The sequence below is a fragment of the Mustela nigripes genome, chromosome X (assembly GCF_022355385.1).
Source record: "Mustela nigripes isolate SB6536 chromosome X, MUSNIG.SB6536, whole genome shotgun sequence".
Lineage (NCBI taxonomy): Eukaryota > Metazoa > Chordata > Mammalia > Carnivora > Mustelidae > Mustela > Mustela nigripes.
In genome coordinates this window covers 90,232,803-90,241,366 of record NC_081575.1, presented here as the reverse complement: position 1 = coordinate 90,241,366, position 8,564 = coordinate 90,232,803, and the positions used below count along the sequence as shown (strand labels likewise).

The window sequence follows — 8,564 nt, the reverse complement described above, 5'->3', positions numbered from 1 at the left end:
TTCCATCTTAATCCAGCCATCCGATGCCGAGCTCATGGAAGTAGAGAAATGAAAACAAAGAAAGCTGTATTACTCTGAGACCCCAGCAAAGCGAGTATGGGCGATGTCCCTATGGCCAGACTCCAGAGCAAGCAAAAAATCTTTACTGTTCTGTGAGCTTCTGTTTATCTGTGGGACATACATGCCCCTTATAACCGTGGCTTTTTTTCCCTTAACATTTCAGTTTTTCTCTCTTAAAAATAACTTCTTAATCATAGTAGAAAAATAGGAGATATAGCTAAGTTATAAAGTAGAAAACAATAGTTCCTCAGAGAACATCCCCTCAGAAATAACCTCTGTTAATATTTGCTGCATTTCACAAATTTTTTTTCCCAATGTGCGTGCGCACACGCACGTATGTGTGTATTGCAAAATTAAGATTAAATATGTATAGGGGTGCCTGGCTGGTTCAGTTGGTAGAGCATGCGATTCTCAATCTCAGGGTCGTGAGTTCAAGCCCCACGTTGGGCAAGGAGCCTAGTTTAAAAAAAAAAAAAGATTAAATACATACAATTTTCTATCCCATCTTCACTCAACATTAAATTTTTAACCTCTCATTAAAATTTAATTTGCACGCATAATGTTCTCTGGTACAGAGACACTGTTTAAGTGCTATGGAGTCAAAGAGATCCCAGTTCTTGCCCTGATTCCTTCAGCATCCAGTTCTGTCTATGGGCAAATGACCTCAGTTTCACCATTTGTAAAATGGGGGTAATAGTAGCTACTCCATGTGGTTTCTGAAACGATTAAATAGGGTCATATCCGTGAAGCCCCGACACAGTCTGTAGATAGCAAATGTGAAATATTGGTTAGCTAGTCCCAAATCATTGCTTGATAGTGGGAATGGAGTCTGTGTTCCTTATTTTTGTTCTTTATCATGTTGCCGTGTTTGCCTCTGTCCAAAATTATTTCCTCCAGGTCAATTCCAAGCCGTGTAATAAAGGGCAGAAACATTTTAAAGGCTTGATTTGAATGCTTTTCTAGACCAGTTGTATCTATTTGCACCCACACTGATGTTGCCTCACACCGGTCATTTGGCTCCACCCTTCCGTAACTGTGTTAATGTAATAGGCAAATAACGATATCTCATTTAAATACAAATTTTGCTGGTTGCCTAGTGACATTTACTATCTCTCAGACATTTGTCTTCTTTTGTGAATTGTTGGCCCATCAATCAATACACATTATCACGTGCCACTTTTGTGCCAGACACTGCCAGATGTATCACAGGAACACACTTGTGTCAAGACAGACATGATCCCAGCTCTGATAGCACACAGCCTTTGCTGAAGGTGCTCCTTGTGGCGGGCGTGGGACTACGTGCTTGTCTTGGGGATAATGTGAAGCACTCTGGGTTTCCTGGTTAATAATTAGCCCCCTTTGGCTAATCCAAAGTCTGTTTTGCCACTTCCTTATTTTGGCCACATTCTTCAGCACGGAGGATGCGGCGTTTATATATTCTGGATAGGCACACTGCTATGGTGTGAATGTAAATTTCGTACACATACGTGAAACAGACATGATGGGGGATGTTCTCATTACAAAAGGTATAGGGAAGAGATGTATGGTGATGGGTTAATAATATTTGGCTGGCCAGAAGAAGCTGGAGAATCTGTAAACCACAGAAACTGAACTAAACAGTGTTAGAATGTGTAAAGCTGGTACACTTCATCAATTTAAAGTGGTATTCTTCGAATCATCAGGTTGAAGAGCCTGTCCTACATTTGGCAACTCAATGGAGGCAGCTTGTGATAGCCACCCACCTACCCGTGCACCCATTGTCTGGTTGTGTTCTAGATTAGAAAATCAGCTTTGGTTTGACAACTGTACGGTGGCAAATTTCTCGCCTTTGGAGGTGAACTGCAACAGTCCAATGGTAGGTACAGGTGAGAAAGTTTCCCATTATTTCCAACGAAATAATAGGAGTCCCCAGCATCTTACAACACTTTCAGGGAGCTGTCATTCCCGGGGGTGTTTATATCCCCTTCTGGAGTACTGTCACCTTTTGCCTTAGCTGGGCCTTATTTATTGCCCTCCATTTATGGTCATTCTGCCAACTCGTACTTTCATTGCAATTGACAGCATTGGGAGAATTCTCACATATGTTATCACAGTGATTCTGGGAGGTGTCAGAAGCTGGGTCCCCAAATATCACCAACACATAATAAGACAAAGCTGAGCTTCTGGCTTTGGCTCTGTCTCAGAGGGATGAGGGTAAGGTCAGAGTTCACTGAGAACCGGAAGTTTGGTTTAAGGCACGTCTTTCAATGCAGGGGGCTCGGTTAAGATTGGGTGAGAATCACCATACACATCCAGGATTGGTGAAAACAGCAAGATGGAGATTTTAAGATGAGGGATTCAAAGAATGTCAGGGTGCAAATTGTCTATTGATGCTTTCCATGGGGGAGTCGATGGTTCTGCTGGCAGAACAATGCAGTCATCTGCTTGGGCAGGGCAGTCCTGGAAAAGTAAAGTAATACTAATGGAGATAGTGGACTAGCAAAGTCATGTTCGCATAGCCAGTAGAGTGTGGTTTGGGTTCTCAGGGTCCATGCTGAATGTAGGGTAGGCTGTTTTGGTTCTCAGAGGAAACATATTCACAAATCCATTTTATAGGTAAGGACACGTGAGGCTCAGGAAGACCGAGTGGCTTTCCCCGGGTCACATATCTAATTAGTTCCGGAGCTAGAACTGGCCCTGTGCTTTTTTCCCATTTTGTCCATTAAGCACTGTCCCTCAAGCTGTTCATCTTGCCCTTTGTCTCAAGTCTCTCTGGGCATCGATCAGTTGCTATAGCAAAAGGAAGTTTCAAATTGATTTTAGGGTTTAAGCCATGCAGTCTTACTTGAACGAATGATAAAATGCTTTGCTGAGAATAGGTGCGTCCGATGAGTCTAAATGCACTCTGCTCACCATGTTTCAAAGATAATTCTCGGGTAAAGAATAGGGAACTGTGTCCTTACTAGAAGTTTGATGTGACGTATTAATCATGAACATGCCAGTGGCAGCTGCGGCAATCGTAGGCAGGAGGCAAAAGTCTTGTATTATTTTCTCGTGGGGATGTCTTCAAGAGGGAGCGAAGGAAGGAGAGAAACATTGACAGTGGATCTTATTCTCTCTCTCTCTCTCTCATTCTCTATGTACACGTGAGTCCCTTCAGTTGATTTCGCCTCCCTGCCACCTCTGTCCTCCCAACCCCCACCCTACCTCACCTCCGGTGGTGTAGTTCACCTGCTTCTGTGCATATATCCCATGAAGGTAAAATGTCCTGAAAGCAAAATGGCTACAGACAGAAGTACAGTGCTGAGGGGAAGCTTACTAGTGGAAATCCAAGTCCTGGCGGGGTAAATGAGATAGATTATCTTTTTGTACATCCAGCAGAAGGGAAGCTTCAGATCAAATCACTTCCAGATTAGATCCCCAGGGCTAAAAGCATTCAATGGGGCACTCAAAAACATTTGTTTGAAAGAACAAATGTGCCAACAAGTGGCCACTTACGACCATTTTGCTTCTGAGCAAAATTCACGATGCAATTCAAGATGACATTTTCTTCTTCGAACTCCAGTCCTGGCCATGTTAGGGAGGATTTATTCTAATATCAGTGGGGTGTGAATCAGGTCACAGGTAGGCATAGACGGCTAGGATTTGGTGGTATCTTTCCCTACTGCTGCTGCTGCCGCCAGGTCCTTATCTAGGTGTGGGTAGAGATGGGATGAGGGAAACAGATGCTCAGAGGAGAGGCCTGGTGAATGAACCCCAGAAGAAATACTTCAGTCAAGGCTGGGGAGACATGCATAAAGAGGTGGGTGACACTGGGGAAGCAGAGTTAGTGTGGTTGGAAACCGAATGGATTTTTTTTTAAAGATTTTATTTATTTATTTGACAGACAGAGATCACAAGTAGGCAGAGAGGCAGGCAGAGAGATGGGGAAGCAGGCTCCCTGCTGAGCAGAGAGCCCCATGTGGGGCTCGATTCCAGGACCTTGAGATCACGACCTGAGCCAAAGGCGGAGACTTAACCCACTGAGCCACCCAGGTGCCCCCCAAATGGATTTTTGACAGGTTAGTTGGTTCTAAGGTTTTCTGTGAATCATGCTCTCATGTTATTTTCCATGAAATCATATCAAATAAATCCCTGAAATTCCAGAGGCTTTCCAACAGCAGATCAGATCTGGACTGGGGACTTTGACTCTTGGGGGAGTGTGTTCTTAACTATGGTAGAGCATCTTGAACCATTTTCGGTAATTTTTACAACTCAGACCAGGGTGGCCGCTAGACAAATTTCTCACTATGGGAAAAAAATTCTAACCCTTCAGGCCATAGGAAGGTCAGTGATAAGCACAGTACAACTGAAGCTTCTTGTTCTAAATACTCATCTAAAGATACTTGTAGCAGGGGTGCCTCGGTGGCTCAGAGGGTTAAGCATCTGCCTTCCGCTCAGGTCATGATCCCAGGGTCCTGGGATTGAGCCCCGCATCAGGCTCTCTGCTCAGCGCGGAGCCTGCTTCTTCCTCTCTCTCTGCCTGCCTCTCTGCCTACTAGTGATCTCTGTCAAATAAATAAATAAATAATCTTTAAAAAAAAAGATGCTTGTAGAAATATTGTAAATTTCATTAAAAGTTATTCGCTCCTCAAGTGATCTAACAAATATTTTAAAATATCACAAATAGGATGTTATCTATTTTGATAAATATGCTTTGATATCCTTACCTGTATATACATGTAGTGAAGACCATTGCTCTTCATATCTGCTACATGGAGGAACGATTTTCTGGTAGAGTATAAATTCTATTTATCTGTTCAATTAATTATTTATTAATTTAAGGGCACATCACTCAGAGTGTTAGTAAGTGAAAGTATCTGTCGAGTCTAGTTAATTTGAATAGTTATGGGGCACCAAATTAAATATGAAATGCAAATATACGCAAAATATGAACACATGAACAAACAGATAAAATTGCTAATTGCTCTGCCTTTTAAAAAAAGCTTCTGTGTGGCAAGCGTATGGAAGAAAAGATTGCTCCTAGCTCTATCATTTCTTTGTTTCAGGCTTGATGCAAGCAAATTAGGCATATAATCTGTCACGTATACACAGGAAAAGTTGAATTTTGGGATGATGAGCATTTTTTTTTTTAAGCTGTCTTTCTGGTATCGTATTTGTTATGTAATTAAAAAGCAAAAACTCTTTTCATTTCCTTTCTAAAAACAGAGTCCCAAGAAGGACAGAATAATAGAATGGCCAGTAGAATAGCATGATTTAAACCACTGTTTGGTGGCCATGATGTCTGCTTGGGCAACGTAGAAAGGACAAGGTTAAATGAGTCTTTGGTTGGGGTGTTTCAAGGTAACTTAAACGTGAATAAAAATTAGATCAACTTAGAATGAAGTTTTCAGAATGTGGGTTCCAGACCCTTAATTGTGGACTTTTATTTTTTTCACTTTTATCAGACGTTTGAATGTTAGATGGTGACACGAATTAGGAAACAAAAGCAAGAAGATTAAAACTGACAGAGACGAATGTAATTTCTTTTTGTTTAAAGATTTTATTTATTTATTTGACAGACAGAGATCACAAGTAGGCAGAGAGGCAGGCAGAGAGAGAGGAGGAAGCAGGCTCCCTGCTGAGCAGAGAGCCCCATGTGGGGCTCGATCCCAGGACCCTGAGACCATGACCTGAGCCGAAGGCAAAGGCTTTAACCCACTGAGCCACCCAGGCGCCCCTAAATTTCTCATTAAGGGTTTATACTTTAGATACGTGGGTATAAGATGGGGGAGGTCTCAGAAGTTCTTATGAAAATGACCACGGAGATTTAATTGGCCCCAAGTTTAATACAAGTCAGTAGGCCTAGGAAGCTATTCAAAAGCTATGATTCCTTTGACTGTGTAAGTTAATGAAGGAGCAAGAGCTTGTTTTCCTTCCTCCCTTCAATCTACATCTAGGGAGGAGGAGTATTGTTTGGATTCATCAGATTCTGGGACATGGTTGTGCCATATTTCCAGTGGGCACAGTCACTGTGTGTTAACAGGTCAGTGTGAGGGTGTGGCCTTCTTGCTGCTCTCTTTGAAACACTGCTAGAGTCAAAGGGTCAAGGTTAGCCCCTCTGGGAGACTCTCTTCCTCTCTTCTTGTTCTCTGCCATCCATATGGCAGAAGTGATAAGCTGACACAGGGCCTCCTGCCTTGGAGCATAGCCAACCAACTAACTCACTTTTCTTTTTTCTTTATATAGGGCTGGGGCAAGCTTGGGTGCAGGTGAAACATTAATAGGCTTCACTCACAACCTGCTTTGGGCTGAAGGTGTTTAGACTCGGAAACCTAGAATAAGGTTACATGCCACATGGCTGTGTGGCCCAGCCTAAACAGGGCACTCAACCCTCCATATTTTAGTTGGTCACCAAATTTGAAAACAAAAAAAGTCTTTTGACCCTGTGTACTTATGCTCTCACCTACTTTACCTTCACTCTCTGTCACTTGGATTATTTTAAGTCATGACCTATGTTTTCATTCCTGCCACAATGCTTGCAGCATAGTTTGTGACTATGGAAAAGAAAGCTTTTGTGTTTACCTTCAAACATTTAATGGAACAGGATGTTTGAGAGATAATACATTTATTCTGGGTTGCTCCAGATGTCAGGGAGGCAAATACTTGTTAATATAAAATAGAACTTAAAACAGAAGGATCCCAGCTATGGGCTAAACTATTTCACAACACTTGGAGCTCTTCATTGTGGGGACTCTTCAGGGAGAAGCAGGATCGGCATCAGCGTGGTGTGCTGTGGAAAGGGTTTAATTTTACAGGTCTGTGTCAAATCCAAAGTATGAATAACATTTGTTCTGACAGGTAGAATTAGAGATCGGTGTAATCTTCTTACTGCTTTTCTGTTTTTTAAAAAATTTTCCAAAATAGAGAGGTATTATTTTATAATCAGAAAAAAAGTATTATGAGTATTAAAAATAACATTTGCTTTTTTTTTCAAATAGGAGCATAACCTTTTGTTATGGGTATCAAAGAGACATTGTTGTTGTGGGATATATGTCACTTGTTAGTGTTCTTGGTTTGGCTGCATACAGCAGAAAATAAAGAATTAACAGTGGCTTAAGCTAGAAATCTGGTTCTATCTCTCTTTTTTTTTAAGATTTATTTTGTTTATTTATTTTAGAGAGAGCGGGACAGGGGAAGAGGGGAGAGGCAGTGGGAGAGGGAGAGAGAGTCCCAAGCCGATGCCCAGCTGAGCATGGAGTCTGACCCCAGACTTGATCACGTAACCCTGAGATCACAACCCGGGCTGACATCAAGAATAAGACTCTTAACCTACTGAGCCATCCAGGTGCCCATAGTTCTCCGTCCCTTTTTTTTTTTTTAATTTAAGTAAGATTTTTAGTTTAATTCCAGTATAGTTAACATACAGTGTTATATTAGTTTCACGTGTACAATAGAGTGATCCAACAATTTGATATGTCACTCAGTGCTCATCATGATAAGTGTACTCCTTAATCCTCAACACCTTGTTCTCCTTTATGTAAAAGTAGTTATGATGTAGGTAGCCAGACGTGGTATGGTGGTTTCACTGTGTCAGGTACCAGCACCCCTCTCTCTTGTTCAGGATTGTGTGGCTTCAATTCCCGAGGTCACCTCACTGCCCAAACTAGCTGTAGAATATCGGCATTATATCATGTTCCAAACAGCAGGAAAGAGGAAGGAGAAGTAAATAGGCCTGCCTCCTTCATTTTAAAGATCATCCCAGAAATATCATACAACCCTTATATATAAAATTGCATTAGCAAGAACTTGGCCATAAGGCCATACCTAGCTGCAAGGAATTCTGGGGAAGAAAAATCAGGCTTTGTTTCTAAAGAAGAAGGGAATGGATATTGGAAAGCTAATAGCTGTCTCTGTTACACCCAAGGATTAAGGGCAATCATTTTAAAAAATGCCACTGGCTCCAGCTTTTTTGCTAATTGTTTCAGGAACTTTATATTGGCCTCCATTTATTTACAGCAGTCAACAATTATAATAGCATCTTGGATTTGTCTGTCTATCATCTATCTATCAATCTATCTATATTTTAAATGTCTATACTGCCCAGAGCAATCTACAGATTTTTAAAAAAAGATTTTATGTATTTATTTATTTAGAGAGAGAAAGAGAGAAAGGGCAGAGGCCAAGGGAGAGAGAATCTCAAGCAGACTCCCACTGAGCTTGGAGCCAAGCCTAGGACTCCATCCTATGACCCTGAGATCATGACCTGAGCCGAAATCGGGTCAGACGCTTAACGAGCTGAGCCAACCAGGAGCCCCAGATCTTTCCAATTCTTAAAAGTTCTGTGGGAGAGGCCACAGGCTCCCCCATTTCCTTTTAAGTCCATTTGTGAAACTATTAGCATTAGCTTTTTTAGGGCAAAAACTCATGGATTAAAGTAAGATTTTTTTTCTTAGTTTAAGAATATGCTACCTACTAAAAATTGCATCAATTGAGTGAACAACAACACAGGGATGGGTGAGAATGGAAAACCTATTAGAACAGAT

The 8,564-nt window shown here is 41.5% G+C and overlaps 1 non-coding gene across 1 annotated transcript; it reads left to right on the top strand.

Annotated features, from left to right (window-relative positions):
• Positions 1-437: 437 nt before the first annotated feature.
• Positions 438-510, top strand: TRNAE-CUC (transfer RNA glutamic acid (anticodon CUC)). The gene has a single exon. It is a non-coding gene; the product is annotated as a tRNA-Glu (tRNA).
• Positions 511-8,564: the final 8,054 nt, after the last annotated feature.